This window comes from Rhinolophus sinicus, chromosome 7 (genome assembly GCF_057876585.1).
Source record: "Rhinolophus sinicus isolate RSI-liver-muscle chromosome 7, RSI-T2T, whole genome shotgun sequence".
Taxonomy (NCBI): Eukaryota; Metazoa; Chordata; class Mammalia; order Chiroptera; family Rhinolophidae; genus Rhinolophus; species Rhinolophus sinicus.
In genome coordinates, this window is record NC_142507.1 from 29,806,425 (window position 1) to 29,831,627 (window position 25,203).

Below are 25,203 nucleotides of genomic sequence, written 5' to 3' on the forward strand. Positions count from 1 at the left end.
GTGGACTTTCCATGGAAGTGCAGTTAAAGTATTTTAACTCTGGTTTTAGTGCTGTGGTTGAATAGGGGGTGAGGTGTATGGAGCTAACATTTCTGGCAGTTAGATCCACTCTGACATAGAGGAGTGAGATTGAGGGGAAATCACTGGGGGGCCCCTGCTTAAAGGTGAGGCTGAGGTTAAGGCTGCTCGGCTGAGATTGAAGCATATGATGGCGGCTTAGGGGATGTCTATGACATGTCCAGCAGTCAGAGAGGCCATTGCCCTTTGCAATATTGTTGGGAAAGTTTACAAGCATGTTAGTCTCCTGTTCCCCCAGAAGGGGCCGGGAATGTAATAGAACTAAGAGAACTAATATCATGTTGAAGATTTAGACGGTATAAGGAACGATTTTTAGTGGGGTACTGGGAGGGACACAGGTGAAGAGAAGAATAAGGGCTAAGAAGAAAATTAAACAGTAAAGGACAATTAAATTAATATATTTAATAATCAGGAGTTAGATATTGGTACTTAGTGATAACTTCTTTTAAAATAATTTGAGGTCTTCTAGTGTCTCCCAAGAGCACTGGGATCCAGTTGGCACATCTTCTCCTACATCTCCTCTCCAGGGTTTTATCTGGGAGTGATGGATCCAGCTACAGACTCCTGGTACCTTGACAGCTATAGGGGTAGAAAGTAATACTGTGAAGGGGCCCTTCCAACTGGGGATTATTTGGGATGTGGGGCACCATCTTTCCAAGATCTGATAAGATCTGGCTGCCAGGAAGTTACTGTGTTGGTGAGGGTGGCTTCTTCCCTGTAGGCGAGGGCAGAGACCCTTTTGTTCATAGGCTCTGAGGGCTTCCTGGAACGGCTCTAGAAAGGTGACATATTGAAGGAGGTTTGTAGCCTCTAAATCTAAAAGTATGTCAGATGAGAGGAAGGCCCTCCCATATAGAGCCTCATAAGGGCTGAGCTATAGGGAAGCCTGCAGGCATATTTGAACAACAGAGCTATTGGCATGAGGTCAAGCCATGGTTGAAAGATTTCTTGACAGAGCTTCCTTAGGATGTTCTTAAGGATGTGGTTTGCTCTTTCTACTTTGCCAGGCCTCTGAAGTGTCCATGAAAAATGTAAAAAGTATCTTATCCTAAGGGCCTTAACTAACTGTTGGATAATATGTGAGGTAAGAGAAGGCCCATTGTCACTTTGTAAGGACTGGGGTAGGCCAAACCTAGGAATGACTTACTTTAGCAGTTGTTTGGAAACCTCTTGGGTCCTCTCTGTCTGGATGGGGAATGCCTCTACCCACTTGGTGAAGGTATCAATAAGTACCAAGAGGTATTTAAATCCTCTGCATGTGAGCAATTGGGTAAAATCTAGTTGCCAATCCTCTCCTGATAGCTTTCCTGAGGCTGAATGGGTTGTATAAGCAGATGAGTCGTAGTCCCCTAGGGGCTGTTGTAAGTACAAAGCAGACAGACATGACATACCTGGTTGATTCTTATATATGCCTTTTGTAGTAAGCAGTTTCTATTATCCCACCCAAAGTGACAAAAATGATGGCGTTCTTTAATGACTTTCCATTGGAGAGATTGGGCAATGGGTAGCCATTGGTTTAGCTCATGCCATCCCTGAGAGTTAAGAGTGCATCCTCTTTGAGTGGCACAGTTTTTATCCTCTGAGGTATATAACGAGGAAAGAGTGTGCTTGATAAACAAGGGATGAAAGCCCCCATAATTTCTATTTAGAGATAATGGTGGCCTTGACCACCTGACCTGCCTGATGATTTCACTGAGTTATTTCATCTCATCCCTTTTGATGTCCCCAGCAGTGGATTACTGCAACCTCCTTAGGCAAGTGTACGACCCCTAGGAAAGATAATATCTGAGGTTTGTGTTTTATAGGAGTGTCTGGCATTGAGGAATGCCTCTTATTTCCAACATGGAGAACTAAGAAATCACATTTAGAATCTGTATAGATAAAAATCCGTTTGTCTATTCCTAATTGTAAAGTCCTAGTTAGGGTGATTAGTTCAGCTAAATGAGCCAAGGCCCTGGGCGGCAATCTTTGTGTGGTGTCACTGGAATTAACCCCTGATCATTCACAAAAGGTGAAGGAATTCACAGCCTCAAAAAGTTAAAGAGAAAGATGCCAGTACAGAAGTTACTGGGGCAGACAACTACACCTAACTTCAGGTTAGCTTTTTCTTACATAGGAAAGCGTAGGTAAATTTCCTTATAGAAGATGTGATGTATAGACTGGGGTGATTTGATTGACATATGTTGGTTATATAACTAGATTCTTTCTGCACATGCTCTTACCCAGAATGCATACAGAAAAATCCATGGAGGGGGGGAGGACAAGCCCTAATGTTCATTTTATTATTTTTTTATTTTTTATTTATTTTTTTTTTAATTTATTTTTTTAATTTATTGGGGTGACAATTGTTAGTAAAACTACATAGATTTCAGGTGTACAATTCTGTATTACATCATCTATAAATCCCATTGTGTGTTCACCACCCTGAGTCAGTTCTCCTTCCATCACCATATATTTGATCCCCCTTACCCTCACCTCCCACCCTCCACCCACCTTACCCTCTGCATTTTATTTTAATTGTATTATAATGAGGCTAGAGTTCAAGTAACGGACAGGTTTTAAGAGTTTGCAAATGTGTGAGGAACCAGTTGATATCAGTTGGGTCTTATCTCCTCTTTTTAGGAGTGTTTTGGCACCTTTGATTTATTGCTAGGGGATGAGCCTGGGCAGTTCCTGGGGAGGGGATGCAGGCCTGGGCAGTCCCCTTTCAGGCTCACTTTTATTAACCCTTTTTTTGGCCTCATCATCTTGGTTTCTGGTTTCCAATGAGGTGACTATGGTATATTCTGAATGCCTGATTTCTTCCCTTACAGAGCTGCTACCATCAGTAAACCAAGTTTCATCAGGGTTTTTTAGAGTCTGGTCTTTTAAGTCTTTCTTTCTAGCATAAGTCAGGATGATGGTTTCCTCGCAGGAGTGTATTGGGGTGCCCTCCTCTGGGCAAGGTAGTAAGGTGGCAGGGTGAAGGGCAGTGCACATTTGGGCAGCAATGTCAGGATTTTCTAACAGCAGGACCTGATATTTTAATATCCTTGCTATCTGTCATCCTAGGGGGACCCTTGAAGGCCTGTAAGGTAGCCCCCTAAGTGGGAGGTGAAAACCTCTAAGGACTGTCCTAGGGATTTTAGAAGCCTCATGTGCTAGAAGGGCAGTTGCTGCTACTGCCCAGAGGCAACCTGGCCAGCCCTGTGCTACCAGGTCTGATCTCTTAAATATCCGACTGGGCGCGAGTGCAGCCCAACTGTTGGGTTAATACCCCTAGTGCTACACCTTGATTTTCTGTGATGTATAGCTGGTACAGTTTTGTGAGCTGAGGCAGCCCTCAGGCCAGGGCCTGAGGAAGGTCTTTCTTCAATTGCTGAAGGCTTGTTGTTCTGGCCTCCAAACAAGGGGACCTTGTTCCTCAATCTCTTTGAGGGTTTCATATAGAGGCTGCACCCTGAGCCCAGATTCTATTAGCTAGAGTCTACAGTAACAAGATTCCAAGGAAGGTTCTGGGCTGCCTCTTGGTCATAGGAGAGGAGAGCTGAGTAGTTGCCCTGGCCCTGTCAGGGGATAACCTTTGTTCTCCTAGGGTAAGGATTAGTCCTGGGTATTGGACTGACTAGCTGGGCATTTGGTTCAGAGACCTTACAGCCTAGTTCAGCTACAAAGTTTAAGGTCTGCATTGCATGCAGTTGTGCTAATTCTTGATTTGGGGAGCAAATGAGTAAATCATCTACATACTGAATAAGTGCTCCTTACTCAAGGGATAGGCAGGCTAGGTCCCTAGCTAAAGCCTGAGCAAAAAGGTGTGGGCTCTCCCAAAAGCCTTGTGGGAGGACAATCCAAGTGAGCTGCTGACAATGCTAGCCCTGTCCCATTCAAAGACAAATAGGAACTGACAGGAAGGATTGAGGGGTATACAAAAGAAGGTGTCCTTTACATCTAGGATTTTAACTATTTTGTCTCTGGAGATATCTACTTGAGGTTTGTATATGGGCTTGGACCTGCAGGGTGGAGGGAATTGCTGTTTCATTAATGATCCTTAGATCTTGGACTAATCTATATTTGCCCAGACTTTTTTTTATATAACAAGGATTGGTGTGTTGCAGGGAGAGGAGACTGGCTTTCACAAACTGTACTTGAGAAATCTGTTAATAAGGGGTCGTAGGCCATCTTTTGCTTCGGGTTTCAGTGAATATTGTCTCTGGTGGAGGTAAAAGGAGAGATCTTTAAGTAGAATTTTAGCTGGAGTAGCATTTTTTGACACATCCTAGGATTTCTGTTGCTCAAACCTCTGGGTTTACTAGGTCCAACCATTTGGGTTTTTTAGGGACAGAGGTTCCCTTTTCAGAGAGTAATATAAGTTTATGAGGGAGGGCTTCCAAACATTAGATGTGCTCCCACTCTCTGGAGAACATCCTTGCCCAGAAGAGAGAAAATAGAGCCTTTCCGCATGAACAGCATAGAGGAGGGGTAAACTTCCAGGTCATGGGCTATCTCTCTACCCTCAATATTTGGCAGGATTTGAGAGAGAGAGAGCACCAGAGCAAGAGTTCAGCATGGAATAGGCCCCTCCTGAATCAAGTAGAAAATTTACGGTCCTACCAGCCACATTCAAGGTCACCCTAGGCTTCATCTCCTCAATGGCAATTCTATGAACCAGGGGAAGCTTTGGGCTTTTTCCGTTCAAGACCATGATGGGTTGGGGATCCGACCAGGTGGCCCTTCTGTCCTCTGGGAAACCTTTTCCCAGTGGCCAAACTTCTTGCAGCTGGGGCATGGTATTCATGGCTTTCTCTCCTCTGGGAATTTGCGTTACCAGTGGCTTGTCTTTCCACGGTTGTTGTCCTCTCCTGGGGTTTCCTTCCTTGGGTGAGCCAGAGTTGGCTCTCAGACTTGTAAATCAGCCAATAATTGAGCCCATCTCTTAGTAATCCTTTGCCTTTCTGTCTCCTGTGCTCTCTCTCTTACCTTGTCCTTCTCCTCTTGGTCCCGACTATAAAAGACCGAGGAGGCCATCTTAAGGAGCTCCCCCAGCTGAGTGCTGGGCCCTAGTGCTAGTTTCTGTAACTTCCTCCCTATGTTTGGGGCAGACTGAGTAATGAACCGTTCTTTGAGCATTGACTCCCCCTCAGGAGAATCAGGATCTGTATTGTATATTTATTGAGAGCTTCCCTGAGTCACTCAAGTAAAACTGTGGGATTCTCAGAGGGGCTCTGGTCAATAGTACTTAGCTTGTGGTAATTAGTTGGCTTAAACTTACTTTGTCTCATGCCCTCAGTTAAACAAAGAACTAGATGATTTCATTGGCAAGCACCTTCTGGGGAGTTATAGACCCAGTAGGGGTCAGCGTTAGGTATAGCCATGGCCCCTGTTGGATAATTAGGGTCAGTCAGATAGAGACCATCCGCATAGCAGGTGGCAGCCTCTATAATCATCTTCCTTTCTACTTCAGAGAGAATATGCACTATGATGGCATGAACGTTTTTCCAGGTGAGCTCAAAAGTAAGAGAGAGCCTCTGAAACCCCTTTATACATTTTTCAGGGTTGTCAGAGTAGCTCCCTAAGCCTGTCTTTATTTGGAGGAGGTCCTGGATGGAGAAGGGAACCTGCACCCTCCTAGAGCTGCCTGTTAGGCCTCCCCTTACCTCCTGGAGGAGGCAGATCTTTGGGGCACAAGGGGACCCTGGCATGGAAGCAAAGGTCCTTGTGGGTCTGAGGAGAGGTAGTTAGGAGATGCCATCTCCTGTGGTCCCTTAGGGGGAGGGGTTCCGAGGACATGTGTTGGGCTGTCCCCAAGATCAGGACCTCTGGGTGGATGAGTTAACATGGTAGAACTGAAGGGTCTGTCTTACCAGAGTGACAGAGGTCTGAGTCACCTCTGAGGGACATAAAGGCATGAACATATGGCACTTTTGTCATTTTTCTAGTTTGCGATAGAAGAGGTCCATTGTAAGATGGTATTATAGTTTAGACTGCTATTTTCAGGCCAGCTTTCTCTATCCCTGCCCCCTAATTTATATTGCGGCCCAGCCATATTGTAGAGGAAGATGATCCTCTTCTTCTTATTGTCTCAGGTCAAACTTGTTCCAATGTAGTAGAATACAGCCGAGGGGGGATTCCTGACAGACAGAGTTCTGGTTATGCATCTATGAGAAAACACAGAGCAGGATACGGGGGAGAAGGGCGTCCCCTCTCCATTCCCTGTGTCTACAATTTCTTCCAAGGAAGAGTGTCCCCTGTTTCAGACTGTGGAACAGGCCAGTTCCTGTCCCTGAGCTACAGAATTATACGCATCCTTTACTGCGTGCTTCACCTCATGTCCTCCCAGCTACAGACTTAATGCAGACCTCATGTCGTGCTTGCTGGGGAGCGACCCCTCTCTGTTCCCCAGAAATGAAAAAGGGGAAGTTATAACAGATGCCACAGAAACACAAAGGATCTTCCAAGAATACTATGAAGGACTATATGCCACAAATTCAATAACCTGGAAGAAATGGACAAGTTCTTAGAAACATATAGCCTTCCTAGGCTGAACCATGAAGAACTGGTAAGAACTTGTCCATTTCTTCTAGGTTATTGAATTTGGTGGCATATAGTCCTTCATAGTATTCTTGGATGATCCTTTGTATTTCTGTGGCACCTGTGATAACTTTCCCTCTTTCATTTCTGATTTTGTTTATTAGTGTCTTTTCTCTGTTTATCATAGTGAGTCTAGCCAAGGGTATGTCAATTTTGTTAATCTTTTCAAAGAACCAGCTCTTTTTCACATTAATTTTTTCTATTGTCTTTTTGTTCTCTATTTCATTTAGTTCTGCTCTGATTTTTATTATTTCCTTTCTTCTGCTGACCTTGGGTTTCATTTGTTCTTCTTTTTCTAGTTCTCTAAGGTGTAACGTGAGGTTATTTATTTGGCATTTCTCTTGTTTCTCGAGATAGGCCTGTAATGATATAAATTTCCCTCTTAAAACTGCTTTTGCTGCATCCCAAATATTTTGGTAGGATGTATTGTCATTCTCATTTGTTTCTATGTATCTTTTGATCTCTCCTCTTATTTCTTCTTTGACCCATCAATCTTTAAAAGTGTGTTGTTCAATCTCCATGTATTTTTGGTTTTTCCTGCTTTCTTTTTGCAGTTGATATCCAATTTCAAAGCCTTGTGATCAGAGAATATGCTTGGTATGACTTCAATCTTCTTAAATTTGCTGAGGCTACTTTTATGTCCCAATATATGGTCTATCCTTGAGAATGTTCCATGTACATTAGAAAAAACTGTATAGTCTAATGTTATAGGATGAAGTGCTCTATAAATGTCAATTATGTCTATTTCATCTAATGTGTCATTTAGGGCTGCTATTTTGTTATTTATTTTCTATTTGGATGATCTATCCATAGCTGTCAATGATGTACTTAGGTCGCCTAGTATAATTATGTTTTGGTCTATTTTTTCCTTTAGTTCTGTTACTAGTTGCTTGGTATATTTCGGTACTCCCTGATTGGGGGCATAAATATTGATGACTGTTATGTCTCCTTGTTGTATCGTCCCTTTTACCATTATGAAATGTCCATCTTTGTCTCTTGTTAACTTTTTTACCCTGAAGTCAGTTTTATCTGATATCAGTATGACTACACGTGATTTTCTCTGGATACCATTTGCTTGGAGTGTCAATTTCCACCCTTTCACTCTGAGTCTATGCTTGTCCTTGTAGCTGAGATGTGTCTTTTGGAGACAGCATGTGGTTGGGTTTAGTTTTTTGATCCAATCTGCTATTTTGTGCCTTTTTATTGGTGAATTCAGTCCATTTATATTCAGGGTGATTATTGATATGTGAGGATTTCCTCTCATTCTATATTTAGTTTTCTGGTAAGGCTGTGTCTCCATTGTTTCTTTGACTTTTTATTGTTGCCTATCATTTCTGTGTGGTGGTATTCTATTATTTTCCCCTCTGATTCTCCTTTATTACCATATGTATTTCAGTTTGCATTTTTTTGAGTGGTTACCATTAAGTTTATGTAAAAGAAAGTCTGATATTTATAGTATTCCATTTTCTTCAGCATGCTTACTTTCTCCATTCCCATATTCCGGTTCAGGCCTTTACTCTCCCCCTTTTTATGTTTTGGTTACCATAAATTGTCACTGTTGATGGTAGTCGAATAGCCTCCTTTAGTATTTCTTGTAGTGCAGGTCGGGTATTAGAAAATTCCCTCAGCTTCTGTATGTCTGGAAAGGTCTTTATTCCGCCTTCATATCTGAAGGATATCTTTGCTGGGTATATTATTCTTGCCTCATAATGTCTCTCTTTCAATAGTTTGAATATTTGGTTCCACTCCTTCCTGGCTTGTAGAGTTTCTGCTGAGAAATCTGATGATATTTTAATGAGCTTTCTTTTGTAGGTTACTGTCTTCTTTTCCCGGGCTGTCTTGAGGACTTTTTCTTTGTTGTTGATTTTTGACAGCTTCAATACAATGTGCCTTGGAGAAGGCCTGCTGGGGTTGAGGTAATTAGGTGTTCTATTTGCTTCTTGGATTTGAGGATCCAGTTCTTTCCACAATTTTGGGAAGTTCTCATAGACTATTTATTTGAATATATTCTCTGTTCCCTTCTCTCTTTCTTCTCCTTCTGGTATGCCCATTATTCTTATATTGCTCATTCTGATGGAGTCAGAAAGTTCTTGTAGAGTTCTTTCATTTCTTTTAAGTCTCAAGTCTCTTTCTTCTTCCATCCATGTCATTTCCAGGTTTCTATCTTCGATGTCACTGATTCTTTCCTCCATCTGGTCAACTCTACTACTTAAGCTGGCTATTTCATTCTTAATTTCTTCTACTGAGTTCTTAATCTCCAGAAATTCTATTAGGTTCTTTTTAAAAATTTCAATCTGTTTCGTAAAATGCTCATGCTGTTTGTTGATTGTGTTTCTGAGTTCATTAATCTGCCTTTCTGTATTTTCTTGCATCTTGTTGAGTTTTTTAAGAACTGCAATCTTGAATTCTCTGTCATTTAAGTCACATATTCCTATATCTTCAAGTTCCTTTTCTGGAGATTTTTCACTTTCTTTCTGAGCTGTCTTGTTGCCTTGGTTATTCATGGCAATTTATTATTTCTCTTCCTAGACATCTACAGGAGTGGCTTTTGCAACAGGTTGATAGGAAGAGGTCTTTCTTTTGTTTTCCAGAACTTGTTGGTAGAATGTTATATTTTGTCTCCGACTGCAGCTTTTTTCTCTCTGACACTATAGTGCTATGTTTTCTCTGCACTATTCCAGCTTCGCACACAATGGATGGATTCCTTGGGAGATTGGCTTCTCCTCTGTTGACAGTTCACCCGGGTCACAGGGCGCAGTGTCTGTGTGGGTATGCAGAGAGCTTTTGAAGTTCCAAAGCTCTTCCTGCACCAGATTCAGAGCCCATGTGTTTCAGCAGCTCTGTTCACTCCTGCAGGGGTCCGCCCAGATAGGTGAGGACAGGGGCAGGCTGGGTTGTAAGAGGTGGCCCAGAGCAATGGCGACCACCTCCATAGCCAGTCCTGCTTTCACAGCTCCCTCCTCTTTGCCGGAACTAGTTGGGCTGCAAATCAGTGACTGCGGACCACAGTTCTCAGCAAATGGTCTGTTCTATTGATCAGATACTGCTACTGTTCCGTTTCTTGCACTGGCAGGTGGGGGTGCGGTGAGCTCTGGGAGGGTAGGGAGGGGTCGCTAGGCTGAATGCCTATGACTTCCATTCTCTGCGGCAGAGAGGACTTAAACCACCATTTTCAGCCTTCTTCCCTCAGTCTTTGCTCCGAGGTCTCTGCCGTGAGCGTTGGGTTCAGTCATGTTATATGCTGTCCCCTCAGCTCTGTGGGCCATAAACAGAGCCCCAGCAGACTGAGTTCTTCCCTCTCCTGCAGCTGCGGTAGTTCCGGGATGCAGCGAGCTCGGAGCACTGAGCTAGGTCTGCGTCCTGCGCCCACGTGGCTCCGTCCCCGCACTTCTCCATTCCCTCCTCCCCGGCTCGTGCGATTTACCCACCTTTAGGTGAATTCAGTAATGGGCCTCTTTGTCTTGCCTGTCTGCTGTGCACGGAGTCCTTTCTGGAGTTTAGTTGTTCGATTAGTTGTAAATTCCAGGGGAGATTTACAGAGACTCACCTCACGCCGCCATTTTGATGACTTCTTTTTCCCGTTTTTTTGTAAGCTCTTTAAGGTTCTCTCTATCTATATAGTATCATTTCATCTGCAAATAATGACAATTTTATTTCTTCCTTACCAATTTGGATGCTTTCTTTTTTTTTTCTTATCTAATTGCTGTGGCTGGGGATGCCAATATTCTGTTGAATAGAAGTGGGGAAAGTCGCCATCCTTATCTTGTTCCTGATCTTAAGGAGAATGCTTTTAGCCATTTCCTATTGACTATGATGTTAGCTGTGGGTTTGTCATATATGGCCTTGATTATGTTGAGGAGTGTTCCCTCTATTCCCACTTTGTTGTGAGTTTTTATCATAAATGGATGTTGAATGTAGTCAAATGCTTTTTCTGCATCTATTGACATGATCACATTCTTTTATCCTTCGTTTTGTTTATGTGATGTATCATGTTAAATGATTTGCAGAAATTGAACCCACCTTGCACAACAGGAATAAATCCCACCTGATCATGATGTATGATCATTTTAATATATTGCTGAATTCAGTTAGCTTATACTTTGTTGAGTATTTTTGCCTCTATGATCATCAGGGATACTGGCTTATAATTTTCTTTTTTGTGTGTGTGATGTCTTTGGCTGGTTTTGGTATCAGAGCAATTCTGGCTTCGTAAAATTAGCTTGCAAATGTTCCCTCCTCTTCCATTTTTTGGGAATAGTTTGTGAAGCATAGGTATTAATTCTTCCTTGAATGTTTGTTAAAATTCACCTGTGATGCCATCTGATTGAGAACTTTGGTTTGTTGGGAGTTTTTCAATTACTGATTTAATGAAATTAGTAGTTATCAGTCTGTTCAGATTTTCTGTTTTTTATTGAATCAGTCTTGGCATATTGTATGTTTCTAGGAATTTATACATTTCTTCCAAGTTGTCCAATTTTTTGGCATGTAATTTTTTGTAGTATTTTCTTATAATCATTTATATGTCTGTGATATCATCACTTTTCTCTGTTCATTTCTCATATTTATCAGAGCTCTCTTTTTTCTTAATCAGTCTGGTTAAAGGTTTTACCAGTTTTGTTTGTCCTTCCAAAGAACCATCTCTTGGTTTCATTGTCCTTTTGTATTATTTATTAGCCTCCACTTCATTTATTTCCATTCTGGTCTTCCACACCTTCTACTCACTATCACTATGGGCTTTGTTTGGTGCTCTTCTTCTAGGACCCTCAGGTTTAAGATTAGGTTGTTTATTTGAGAATATTCTTGTTTCTTGAGGGCTGTGTTACTATGAATTTCCCGTTTTAGAACTGCTTTCACTGTGTGCCAATAAGGATCATTGTGGTTTCATTTTCATTTGGCTCAAGGTAATTTTTTTTATTCCTTCCTGGATCTCATTGTTGACTCATTTACCCTGTTTCCACAAAAATAAAACCTAGCTGGACAATTAGCTCTAAAATGTCTTTTGGAGCAAAAATTAATATAAGGCCCAGTCTTATTTTACTATAAGACTAGGAATACAATATAATATAATAAATATAATATAATATAATATAATATAATATAATATAATATAATATAATATAATATAATATAATATATAATACCAGGTGTCATATTAATTTTTGCTCCAAAAGATGCATTAGAGCTCATTTTCCAGCTAGGTCTTATTTTTGGGTAAACAGGGTAGTAGCATGTTACTCAGTTTTCTTCTTATTATTATTTTTAATGGTTTTATTGGGGAATATTGGTGAACAGCATCACGGTCATCAGCTCCAAATTGTTGTTCATCAATCTAGTTGTGGAGGGCTCAGGTCAATGACCCATGCGGGAATCGAACCGGCAACCCTGTTGTTCAGAGCTCACGTTCTAACCATCTGAGCCATCTGGCCACTCCCGGTTTTTTGGTTTGTTTGTTTTTTCATGTTTTTGTAATTGATATCTAGTTCTCTTTCTGTCTGTCGGTCCCTGTCCTGCGGGGACTCTAGTACCTCTGCCCGCACAAGAACGCAGGATATGGCCAGGCCAAGAAGAAACACCAACGGAGCCATGGATAGGGGGCTCATAGCACCATTTCTCACGGGCGGCTGGCTCGGAGACGCAGCAAGCCGGAGCCGCACGATCCCCAACCTGCCGGCCGCTTCTCTGCCAACCAACCGACCCACCAACCGACCGACACACCAAGCCGGCCAACTGCAATCCGCGCCCCTCTGCAATTTGCAGTCCACCATCCGCGCTTCCTAGCTTGGCCACCGCAGCTGTACGGGTGGCCCATGGCCAAGTGGCAACAGCTGACGGCCAAGCGGTCACAGCTGATGACCTTGCACCACCCGAGGCAGCACCCCTCCACGCGAGGCCCAGGGCCTGGAAACGGCTCTCTGGGACTCTGTCCCCACAGTCCCCGTCTGTCTCTCTCCGCCTCTCTCTTGCTCCGTCTCTGGCCTTCTCTCATCCTCTCTCTCACCTCCCTGGGTCAGGCGAGGTGACGTGTAGCCAGTGAAGGGACCGGAGATCGGGTGGGCCGCTGGTCGCTGACGAGGGGCGAGGGCCCAGACGGAAGGCTGTGTGACGAAGGGTGACGGCAGACTGGAGCCGCTGCACCCTGGTGGCACGGGAGGCTCCCCGTGGCTTTGGGCCAGTCGGTGGGGCCGGCCAGTGCCAGGGCCAGGGCCGCGCGTGCCTAGGGCCGGAGGGGCCTGAGAGAACCCTGCGACGCCCTCGCTTGCCATGAGCGGGGGACCGCAGAGCAGCCAGGCGGGTCTGGGGAGGTGGGGCTGGGGGTGGGGGTGAGCGGGGTTGGGGTGGGGGGGCGGGGTGTAAGCCGTTCGTGGCCCGGGGAGTCCCAGGATGCCAGGGCGCCGAGACTTCTGTCACCCTCAGGGAAGTGACAGAGGCCCGTGGAGCCACGGGTGGCGCGAAGGGGCCTCGCTGCGGGCCAAGAGTAGCCCGCCGCCCACGCCGGCGGCGTCCGGAGGAGGCGGGCAATAGGCGGGAGGCGCGGCGCCGGCGGAGCCGGCCAGCGGGGAGATGCTCGCCACCCGAGCGGCCCAGCAGCACGGCGCACGCTCCCGAGGCAGGCCGGGAGCAGGCTCTTGGGGCGCCGGGCGCCGGGTCCCAGCGTCTACAGCCATACCACCCTGAACGCGCCCGATCTCGTCTGATCTCGGAAGCTAAGCAGGGTCGGGCCTGGTTAGTACCTGGATGGGAGACCGCCTGGGAATACCGGGTGCTGTAGGCTTTTGCTCGCCTCTCCTTTTGCGCCGCCGCCCCGGCGTGGCTCCCTCCGAACCCCTGGCGCCCCTTGCCCCTCTGCAGCCGCCCAGCCCGCCGAAGGTCCCCCTGGCCAGCGGCGGGTCAGCCGCTCGGCACTACAAGCTCGCAGCCCGGGCCGCACGCCAGGCCCGTCGGCCCCGGCTCCCCCCCACACCCTCTTCTCAGTCCTCTTCGCTCCCGCAGGCCGACAGCCCGCAGCCCTTCCCCGAGCCGCGGTCGCCGCCGCCGCTGCCATCGCCGCGCTCCCTCCCGCTCCCCGCCCCCGCCGCCCCCAAAGCCCAAGCCCAGGGCTGCCTGCCGGCGCTGGCCTCCACCAGGCTTTCTCCATCCCAGGACGTGCCGGTCCTTCGCACCTCGGCCCGAGCCCAGGGGACGACCATCCCTGTGCCTGCACCTGGGCCCCGAGACACAGGATCGGCGTGTCCTCCGGCAAACGGGATGCCCACCCGCCCCGCCCCACCGGAGGCCTCTGTCTCTGCTGGCCGGCACCTCGCCCCACACCCCCGCGCGCGCGCCCCCTCACTTCTCCCACAAGAGCCAGGAGCCCTCCGTTCCCACCGGCCGCGGTGGCCCCGACACACAGGGGAAAAAGAGCCGGGACAAACCAGGGGACGGAGGGAGCAGCACCCCAACACCCCACACGCCCTCGGACTCCAGGAGAGACCACCATGTCGGAGCCTGCCAACGAGACGAACGGTTCCTGAAGTGCGGAGTGAGGATTGAGAAAAAATTGGACAAGAGACAAAGATGGGATCGGGAGGGCGAGCGGTTCTGACTAGACTGCTGCGCCTGCTTGATTTTTCAGCATGCTTTTATACAGACAGAAACAAGAAGGTTACATAAAGCGGCTGAGGCAGCAAGGACAGATTAGTTACGTTTTTCCAAAGTTTGGCCCTGACTGTCTTTAGACCTTTTGATATTGTCCCATTCCCAGAACAGCAGGTGTCTGTTTGTTCTTTATGCTTATCGGAGTTCCCCTCAGCCATCCTCCCAACCTCTGCTTGTAGTTACATTTTCTTAACGCTTGATGCTCCAGCTCCCCACAATTCCCCCTTGTTTAGTTTTTGAGATCGTGCCTGGCTTAGGTGGTCAGTACAGACCTTCTCACTTACCCGTCATTGGATATCCTTCAGCAAAGCGATCGACTCCTGTCTTAGGTCGTAAGACATCCACTGATCATTACCCGTCATTGGCTACCGATCTCCTTTGGGGTTAGACAGGGGCAGTGGCTTTTGGTCTATCAGCCATGTGGAGCCTTATTTTGTGAATTTCTCCATCAATATCTGTGACTATCCCCATCACAGCTTTTGTGATGCAGGGGAGGAAACATAGTATCAGGAGGATCACAACAAGCGGAATTACAAGGGGGGCCATAATTCGAAGCATTGAAGAGTATGATGGAAATACATTGTGAAAACTAGAGACAAGTTTGTTGAGAGTATCAGCTATATCGGTGTTTAAAGGAGAGGTCTCTTGCAGTGTCAAGACCTCTTTATGAAACTGGATAAGATCAAGAGTAACATTTTTTCTTACACGGTCTGTGAGACTCATACCTCATAGCAGAAAAAATGTTTATTCCAATCACCCTTTGTCTGTTAACAGCCGAAGCATAAAGTCCCATGATGTCTTACCTTCTCAGGGTCAAGTCACTCATATTGTAACAGCTCTGTTGAGGTAAGTGGAGAGAACTGATCTTCATTGCCCTCATGACTTCTCTCACAATCAGGTGAGAGAGGAAAGCCAGAGACAGCAGTGGCTTTTGCCAGGCAGGGGGAAGGGGAGGAAAGGCTCCTTTTTGGGTCTTCTAAGGCAGCTCATTGGGGGTCCCCACTCGGTTCCGCCTGGCTTAGGTTGTATCTCCCGTGAGATATCTTACCCGTCTTTGGCTGCAAACCATCTTTTGGGGACCAGACAGAGAGACATAAGGTGTAAACACAAGAATGGAACAGAGTCCCAGAAAGGCACAGTCTTACAGACTCTTCTTTCCTTAAGGAAAGACATGGGGGGACAGTCGGCTAGGCTGTTGTGTGACTACATCTCCCCCTTTTTTGTTTTTGAAGCATGAGAAACACAGAACGTGTAGTTGTTTCACTTACAGCCCGTCGGAGGGCTATTTGTCCACATCTGAGGACTATGTAAAATAAACAGAACAATAAACAGAAGAGCAATATCCCCAGCAAAAACCCTCTACCCAAAGTCTTTATCCATTTAACAGGGTCTGAAGTGGACAGTCCTTCGGCGGCTGCGGAAAGTGAGAGCTTTTCCACACCCTAGGGGCGTGGATGGGTATCTATAGATGTCTTCTCTTCTGTGGGCTGTCGTTCATGGTATGGTTTAACACCGACCAGGAATTCACAAAGGTTTTTCTTCCGGACCTGGAGAAATACAAGCAAAGCCTCTTCCCCGTGTTATCTCGCGGGGAGAAGTAGGATCAGCTTCCCCACGTAACATTTTAAACAAAGGTTGTAATTCACCGGTTGTCAACCGCAACTGAGGTCTAATCCAGTTAATGTCTCCCAGTAGCCTTTGGAAATCATTTGATGTTTTTAAACAATCTCGCCGGATTTGTATTTCTTGAGGCACAACGGCCTGAGGCATTAAGCAATATCCCAGATAAGAGTAAGGAGGCACTTGCTGAATTTTTTCTGGGGCTATAACTAGCCCATAATCGTGGAGCTTTTTTTGTAAATGAGCAAAAGCAGCAAGCAACTTTGGTTCACAAGAGTGGGCAAGAAGTATGTCATCCATGTAGTGGATGATGTAAATATCTGGAAATGTCCTTCGGGTAGGTTTTATTGCAGCTGATACAAATTTTTGACATAGTGTAGGGCTACTAGCCATTCCCTGAGGTAGCACTAGCCAATGCTATCTCTTAAAAGGTTCTTGTAAATTAACGGAAGGAACACTGAAAGCAAATCTGGGGCAGTCATCAGGATTTAAAGGTATAGTATAAAAACAATCTTTGCAGTCCAAAACAATTTTATATGTGTTTTTTGGTATGGCTGCAGGACAGGGCAAGCCTGTCTGTAAGGCTCCCATTAATTTCATGGTTTTATTAACTTTTTGTAAATCTTGTAATAATCTCTATCTACCAGATTTTTTTTTTTTTTTAAATAACAAACATGGGAGAATTCCCGGGAGAATTGGAGGGGGCAATGTGTCCCTTTTTAAGTTGCTCCTGTACTAGCAGCTTGGCGGCTTGAATCTCTTTTCTGTTGATAGGGGCCTCGGGCAGTGGATCTAGCCCTGCAACTACACTTGGAGGAGAGCTTAATTGTAACCTAGGCTTCTATTCTGATTGAGATTCTAATAAAGGCCCAGTCTGTTGAGCCTGGACTAATTGCATTTGAACAGAGAGGGAAGTGAGTGCAGCTTGTAATCTTTGCCCCTCTGCTTCCAAGGGGGATCCAGTTTGGGTTGATCATTTTCAGAGTATGTGATTCCCTCGTGTCTAGGATCGATCACATCCCTAACCAAATTCCATAAGGAAAAAGTATCTACTGGTACTTCAGAGGGTCCATGAGCATCATAATATCCCTGTAAACGCTCTCTCACCTTTTCCCAAGTTTCTAAGTTTAAAGTCCCTTCTTCGGGGGAACCAGGGACATATTTGTACTACAAATTCTAAAAATCGAAGCAACTGTGCTTCACTGGTTTTAACTCCTCTAGCTTTTAGCATGCTCCTTAACATGTGAGTAAACAGCCTTTTACTGTGACCCTGTCCCATTTTATTTTACTCCCGACTATGGTATCTCACCGCTTTCACTAACCTTATTCGACGCGTCTCATTTGCAAGCGGAGTCCTTCACTGATTCCCCAGTATTCAGGTCCCTGTTCGGGCGCCACTTGTCGGAGCCTGCCGACGAGACGAACGGTTCCTGAAGTGGGGAGTGAGGATTGAGAAAAAATTGGACAAGAGACAAAGATGGGATCGGGAGGGCGAGCAGTTCTGACTAGACTGCTGCGCCTGCTTGATTTTTCAGCATGCTTTTATACAGACAGAAGCAAGAAGGTTACATAAAGCGGCCGAGGCAGCAAGGACAGATTAGTTACGTTTTTCCAAAGTTTGGCCCTGACTGTCTTTAGACCTTTTGATATTGTCCCATTCCCAGAACAGCAGGTGTCTGTTTGTTCTTTATGCTTATCGGAGTTCCCCTCAGCCATCCTCCCAACCTCTGCTTGTAGTTACATTTTCTTAACGCTTGATGCTCCAGCTCCCCACAATTCCCCCTTGTTTAGTTTTTGAGATCGTGCCTGGCTTAGGTGGTCAGTACAGACCTTCTCACTTACCCGTCATTGGATATCCTTCAGCAAAGCGATCGACTCCTGTCTTAGGTCGTAAGACATCCACTGATCATTACCCGTCATTGGCTACCGATCTCCTTTGGGGTTAGACAGGGGCAGTGGCTTTTGGTCTATCAGCCATGTGGAGCCTTATTTTGTGAATTTCTCCATCAATATCTGTGACTATCCCCATCACAGCTTTTGTGATGCAGGGGAGGAAACATAGTATCAGGAGGATCACAACAAGCGGAATTACAAGGGGGGCCATAATTCGAAGCATTGAAGAGTATGATGGAAATACATTGTGAAAACTAGAGACAAGTTTGTTGAGAGTATCAGCTATATCGGTGTTTAAAGGAGAGGTCTCTTGCAGTGTCAAGACCTCTTTATGAAACTGGATAAGATCAAGAGTAACATTTTTTCTTACACGGTCTGTGAGACTCATACCTCATAGCAGAAAAAATGTTTATTCCAATCACCCTTTGTCTGTTAACAGCCGAAGCATAAAGTCCCATGATGTCTTACCTTCTCAGGGTCAAGTCACTCATATTGTAACAGCTCTGTTGAGGTAAGTGGAGAGAACTGATCTTCATTGCCCTCATGACTTCTCTCACAATCAGGTGAGAGAGGAAAGCCAGAGACAGCAGTGGCTTTTGCCAGGCAGGGGGAAGGGGAGGAAAGGCTCCTTTTTGGGTCTTCTAAGGCAGCTCATTGGGGGTCCCCACTCGGTTCCGCCTGGCTTAGGTTGTATCTCCCGTGAGATATCTTACCCGTCTTTGGCTGCAAACCATCTTTTGGGGACCAGACAGAGAGACATAAGGTGTAAACACAAGAATGGAACAGAGTCCCAGAAAGGCACAGTCTTACAGACTCTTCTTTCCTTAAGGAAAGACATGGGGGGACAGTCGGCTAGGCTGTTGTGTGACTACATCTCCCCCTTTTTTGTTTTTGAAGCATGAGAAACACAGAACGTGTAGTTGTTTCACTTACAGCCCGTCGGAGGGCTATTTGTCCACATCTGAGGACTATGTAAAATAAACAGAACAATAAACAGAAGAGCAATATCCCCAGCAAAAACCCTCTACCCAAAGTCTTTATCCATTTAACAGGGTCTGAAGTGGACAGTCCTTCGGCGGCTGCGGAAAGTGAGAGCTTTTCCACACCCTAGGGGCGTGGATGGGTATCTATAGATGTCTTCTCTTCTGTGGGCTGTCGTTCATGGTATGGTTTAACACCGACCAGGAATTCACAAAGGTTTTTCTTCCGGACCTGGAGAAATACAAGCAAAGCCTCTTCCCCGTGTTATCTCGCGGGGAGAAGTAGGATCAGCTTCCCCACGTAACATTTTAAACAAAGGTTGTAATTCACCGGTTGTCAACCGCAACTGAGGTCTAATCCAGTTAATGTCTCCCAGTAGCCTTTGGAAATCATTTGATGTTTTTAAACAATCTCGCCGGATTTGTATTTCTTGAGGCACAACGGCCTGAGGCATTAAGCAATATCCCAGATAAGAGTAAGGAGGCACTTGCTGAATTTTTTCTGGGGCTATAACTAGCCCATAATCGTGGAGCTTTTTTTGTAAATGAGCAAAAGCAGCAAGCAACTTTGGTTCACAAGAGTGGGCAAGAAGTATGTCATCCATGTAGTGGATGATGTAAATATCTGGAAATGTCCTTCGGGTAGGTTTTATTGCAGCTGATACAAATTTTTGACATAGTGTAGGGCTACTAGCCATTCCCTGAGGTAGCACTAGCCAATGCTATCTCTTAAAAGGTTCTTGTAAATTAACGGAAGGAACACTGAAAGCAAATCTGGGGCAGTCATCAGGATTTAAAGGTATAGTATAAAAACAATCTTTGCAGTCCAAAACAATTTTATATGTGTTTTTTGGTATGGCTGCAGGACAGGGCAAGCCTGTCTGTAAGGCTCCCATTAATTTCATGGTTTTATTAACTTTTTGTAAATCTTGTAATAATCTCTATCTACCAGATTTTTTTTTTTTTTTTAAATAACAAACATGGGAGAATTCCCGGGAGAATTGGAGGGGGCAATGTGTCCCTTTTTAAGTTGCTCCTGTACTAGCAGCTTGGCGGCTTGAATCTCTTTTCTGTTGATAGGGGCCTCGGGCAGTGGATCTAGCCCTGCAACTACACTTGGAGGAGAGCTTAATTGTAACCTAGGCTTCTATTCTGATTGAGATTCTAATAAAGGCCCAGTCTGTTGAGCCTGGACTAATTGCATTTGAACAGAGAGGGAAGTGAGTGCAGCTTGTAATCTTTGCCCCTCTGCTTCCAAGGGGGATCCAGTTTGGGTTGATCATTTTCAGAGTATGTGATTCCCTCGTGTCTAGGATCGATCACATCCCTAACCAAATTCCATAAGGAAAAAGTATCTACTGGTACTTCAGAGGGTCCATGAGCATCATAATATCCCTGTAAACGCTCTCTCACCTTTTCCCAAGTTTCTAAGTTTAAAGTCCCTTCTTCGGGGGAACCAGGGACATATTTGTACTACAAATTCTAAAAATCGAAGCAACTGTGCTTCACTGGTTTTAACTCCTCTAGCTTTTAGCATGCTCCTTAACATGTGAGTAAACAGCCTTTTACTGTGACCCTGTCCCATTTTATTTTACTCCCGACTATGGTATCTCACCGCTTTCACTAACCTTATTCGACGCGTCTCATTTGCAAGCGGAGTCCTTCACTGATTCCCCAGTATTCAGGTCCCTGTTCGGGCGCCACTTGTCGGAGCCTGCCGACGAGACGAACGGTTCCTGAAGTGGGGAGTGAGGATTGAGAAAAAATTGGACAAGAGACAAAGATGGGATCGGGAGGGCGAGCAGTTCTGACTAGACTGCTGCGCCTGCTTGATTTTTCAGCATGCTTTTATACAGACAGAAGCAAGAAGGTTACATAAAGCGGCCGAGGCAGCAAGTACAGATTAGTTACGTTTTTTCCAAAGTTTGGCCCTGACTGACTTTAGACCTTTTGATATTGTCCCATTCCCAGAACAGCAGGTGTCTGTTTGTTCTTTATGCTTATCGGAGTTCCCCTCAGCCATCCTCCCAACCTCTGCTTGTAGCTACATTTTCTTAACCCTTGATGCTCCAGCTCCCCACACCACCACAAGGGGAAGAGCAGGCACGCAGGCACACGACCCTCACAACGAGGGTGCCTAGGGCTGCCACTCTCCTCCCGCGGGCGGGACCCTGGGCGGGGCTCGGAGCCCACCGGCACCGGTGCTCCGGAGACCCTGGCGGCCCGCCCCGGGGGCTTCGAGGGTGACTGCCAAAGCCCGGGCACTGCCTCCTTAGCGGAGCCCAGCCCCGGGCACGACCACACACCGGTGGAGAAGCTGCCACCTCAACACAGCCTCAGTGCGTCCGTCCCAGTCCGTGTCCCAGCCTGTGCGTCCCTCCCCCTCAACCTCCACCCCCTGTCCGTCTGGCTCTGTGACATGCCTGTTGGGCTGTGGCTCTCGCTCAGGAGCTCTCTCCCCGTGTGCCAGCCCCCTCTTTCTCTGTCTCTGTCCGAGTCTCTCTGTATGTCTAGATACATACATGCACATATACGTGTATATTTCCATCGCGCTGCCTCCTCCTCCTCCTCCCGTTCTGTCTGTCGGTCCCTGTCCTGCGGGGACTCTAGTCCCTCTGCCCGCACAAGAACGCAGGATATGGCCAGGCCAAGAAGAAACACCAATGGAGCCATGGATAGGGGGCTCATAGCACCATTTCTCACGGGCGGCTGGCTCGGAGACGCAGCAAGCCGGAGCCGCACGATCCCCAACCTGCCGGCCGCTTCTCTGCCAACCAACCGACCCACCAACCGACCGACACACCAAGCCGGCCAACTGCAATCCGCGCCCCTCTGCAATTTGCAGTCCACCATCCGCGCTTCCTTGCTTGGCCACCGCAGCTGTACGGGTGGCCCATGGCCAACTGGCAACAGCTGACGGCCAAGCGGTCACAGCTGATGACCGTGCACCACCCGAGGCAGCACCCCTCCACGCGAGGCCCAGGGCCTGGAAACGGCTCTCTGGGACTCTGTCCCCACAGTCCCCGTCTGTCTCTCTCCGCCTCTCTCTTGCTCCGTCTCTGGCCTTCTCTCATCCTCTCTCTCACCTCCCTGGGTCAGGCGAGGTGACGTGTAGCCAGTGAAGGGACCGGAGATCGGGTGGGCCGCTGGTCGCTGACGAGGGGCGAGGGCCCAGACGGAAGGCTGTGTGACGAAGGGTGACGGCAGACTGGAGCTGCTGCACCCTGGTGGCACGGGTGGCTCCCCGTGGCTTTGGGCCAGTCGGTGGGGCCGGCCAGTGCCAGGGCCAGGGTCGCGCGTGCCTAGGGCCGGAGGGGCCTGAGAGGACCCTGCGACGCCCTCGCTTGCCATGAGCGGGGGACCGCAGAGCAGCCAGGCGGGTCTGGGGAGGTGGGGCTGGGGGTGGGGGTGAGCGGGGTTGGGGTGGGGGGGCGGGGTGTAAGCCGTTCGGGGCCCGGGGAGTCCCAGGATGCCAGGGCGCCGAGACTTCTGTCACCGTCAGGGAAGTGACAGAGGCCCGTGGAGCCACGGGTGGCGCGAAGGGGCCTCGCTGCGGGCCAAGAGTAGCCCGCCGCCCAGGCCGGCGGCGTCCGGAGGAGGCGGGGAGCCGGACTGGGGGGGGGACGCGGTGCTGGCAGAGCCGGCAGCGGGTCGATGCTCGCCACCGGAGCTGCGCATCTGCATGGCGCGCGTTCACGAGGCAGGCCGGGTGCAGGCTCTTGGGGCGCGGGGTTCCGTGTCCCAGCGTCTCCGGCCATACCACCCTGAACGCGCCCTATCTCCTCTAATCTGGGGAGTAAGCAGGGAGGGGCCTGGTTAGTACTTGGATGGGAGACCGCCTGGGAATACCGGGTGCTGTAGGCTTTTTGCTCGCCTCTCCTTTTGCGCCGCCGTCCCGGCGTGGCTCCCTCCGAACCCCTGGCGCCCCTTGTCCCTCTGCAGCCGCCCAGCCCGCCGAAGGTCCCCCTGACCAGCGGCGTGTCCGCCGCCCGGACGTACAACCTGGCAGTCCGGGTCGCACGCTAGGCTTGTCGGCCCGGGCTCCCCCCCATACCCTCTTCTTAGTCCTCTTCGCTCCCGCAGGCCGTCAGGCCGCACCCGTTCGCTGAGCCGCGGTCGCCGTCGCCGCCAGCACCGCGCTGCCCGCTACTGCCGCCAGCGCTGACCTCGCCCCCGCCCCCGCCCCCGTCGCCGCCGCCTTCACCTCGCTCGCGGCCACCGCCGCCATCGCCGCGCTGCCTCCCGCTCCCCGCCCCGCCGCCGCCGCCGCCGCCGCTGCGCCGCCGCCGCCGCCGCCACCGCCATCACCGCGCTCCCCACCGCAGTGGACGCCAGCTCTGCCCTCGCCGCCGCTGCCGCGGGCTCCTCCCACAACTCCCAAACACAGGGCTGCCTGCTGGCGACCAGCGTTGGGGATGCGTTCGGGGTGGGCCTGGTGGCGGTAGGGGGGCGGGGTGTATTCCGGTCGGGTCCCAGGGAGTCCCAGAATGCCAGAGTTCCACGACTTCTGTCACCATCAGGGTAATGGCAGAGTCCCATGGAGCCACGGATGGCGCGAAGGGGCCTCGCGCGCCAGATTCGTCCGGAGGAGGCGGGGAGCAGGCGGGAGGTGAAGCGCTAGCGGAGCCGGTCAGCAGGGAGATGCTCGCCACCCGAGCGACCCAGCTGCATGGCGTGCGCTCACGAGGCAGGCCGGGAGCAGGCTCTTGGGGCGCCGGGAGCCGGGTCCCAGCGTCTACGGCCATACCACCCTGAACGCGCCCGATCTCGTCTGATTCGGAAGCTAAGCAGGGTCGGGCCTGGTTAGTACCTGCATGGGAGACCGCCTGGGAATACCGGGTGCTGTAGGCTTTTGCTCGCCTCTCCTTTTGCGCCGCCGCCCCGGCGTGGCTCCATCCGAACACCTGGCACCCCTTGCCCCTCTGCAGCCGCCCAGCCCGCCGAAGGTCCCCCTGGCCAGCGGCGGGTCAGCCGCCCGGCACTACAAGCTCGCAGCCCGGGCCGCACGCCAGGCCCGTCGGCCCCGGCTCCCCCCCACACCCTCTTCTCCGTCCTCTTCGCTCCCGCAGGCCGACAGCCCGCAGCCCTTCACCGAGCCGCGGTCGCCGCCGCCGCTGCCGCCATCGCCGCGCTCCCTCCCGCTCCCCGCCCCCGCCGCCCCCAAAGCCCAAGCCCAGGGCTGCCTGCCGGCGCTGGCCTCCACCAGGCTTTCTCCATCCCAGGACGTGCCGGTCCTTCGCACCTCGGCCCGAGCCCAGGGGACGACCATCCCTGTGCCTGCACCTGGGCCCCGAGACACAGGATCGGCGTGTCCTCCGGCAAACGGGATGCCCACCCGCCCCGCCCCACCGGAGGCCTCTGTCTCTGCTGGCCGGCACCTCGCCCCACACCCCCGCGCGCGCGCCCCCTCACGTCTCCCACAAGAGCCAGGAGCCCTCCGTTCCCGCCGGCCGCGGTGGCCCCGACACACAGGGGAAAGAGAGCCGGGACAAACCAGGGGACGGAGGGAGCAGCACCCCAACACCCCGCACGCCCTCGGACTCCAGGAGAGACCACCATGTCGGAGCCTGCCGACGAGACGAACGGTTCCTGAAGTGCGGAGTGAGGATTGAGAAAAAATTGGACAAGAGACAAAGATGGGATCGGGAGGGCGAGCGGTTCTGACTAGACTGCTGCGCCTGCTTGATTTTTCAGCATGCTTTTATACAGACAGAAACAAGAAGGTTACATAAAGCGGCTGAGGCAGCAAGGACAGATTAGTTACGTTTTTCCAAAGTTTGGCCCTGACTGTCTTTAGACCTTTTGATATTGTCCCATTCCCAGAACAGCAGGTGTCTGTTTGTTCTTTATGCTTATCGGAGTTCCCCTCAGCCATCCTCCCAACCTCTGCTTGTAGTTACATTTTCTTAACGCTTGATGCTCCAGCTCCCCACAATTCCCCCTTGTTTAGTTTTTGAGATCGTGCCTGGCTTAGGTGGTCAGTACAGACCTTCTCACTTACCCGTCATTGGATATCCTTCAGCAAAGCGATCGACTCCTGTCTTAGGTCGTAAGACATCCACTGATCATTACCCGTCATTGGCTACCGATCTCCTTTGGGGTTAGACAGGGGCAGTGGCTTTTGGTCTATCAGCCATGTGGAGCCTTATTTTGTGAATTTCTCCATCAATATCTGTGACTATCCCCATCACAGCTTTTGTGATGCAGGGGAGGAAACATAGTATCAGGAGGATCACAACAAGCGGAATTACAAGGGGGGCCATAATTCGAAGCATTGAAGAGTATGATGGAAATACATTGTGAAAACTAGAGACAAGTTTGTTGAGAGTATCAGCTATATCGGTGTTTAAAGGAGAGGTCTCTTGCAGTGTCAAGACCTCTTTATGAAACTGGATAAGATCAAGAGTAACATTTTTTCTTACACGGTCTG

General features: G+C 48.9%; 2 non-coding genes and 1 pseudogene across 2 annotated transcripts; all 3 read left to right on the plus strand.

Moving 5' to 3' along the window:
* The first annotated feature begins 13,298 nt into the window (after positions 1-13,298).
* On the plus strand, positions 13,299-13,417 carry LOC148757650 (5S ribosomal RNA). The gene has a single exon (XR_016021829.1). It is a non-coding gene; the product is annotated as a 5S ribosomal RNA (ribosomal RNA).
* A 9,102-nt stretch (positions 13,418-22,519) lies between these two features.
* LOC148757651 (5S ribosomal RNA) lies at positions 22,520-22,637 on the plus strand (annotated as a pseudogene).
* An 869-nt stretch (positions 22,638-23,506) lies between these two features.
* Positions 23,507-23,624, plus strand: LOC148757652 (5S ribosomal RNA). Its single transcript, XR_016021834.1, has one exon. It is a non-coding gene; the product is annotated as a 5S ribosomal RNA (ribosomal RNA).
* Positions 23,625-25,203: the final 1,579 nt, after the last annotated feature.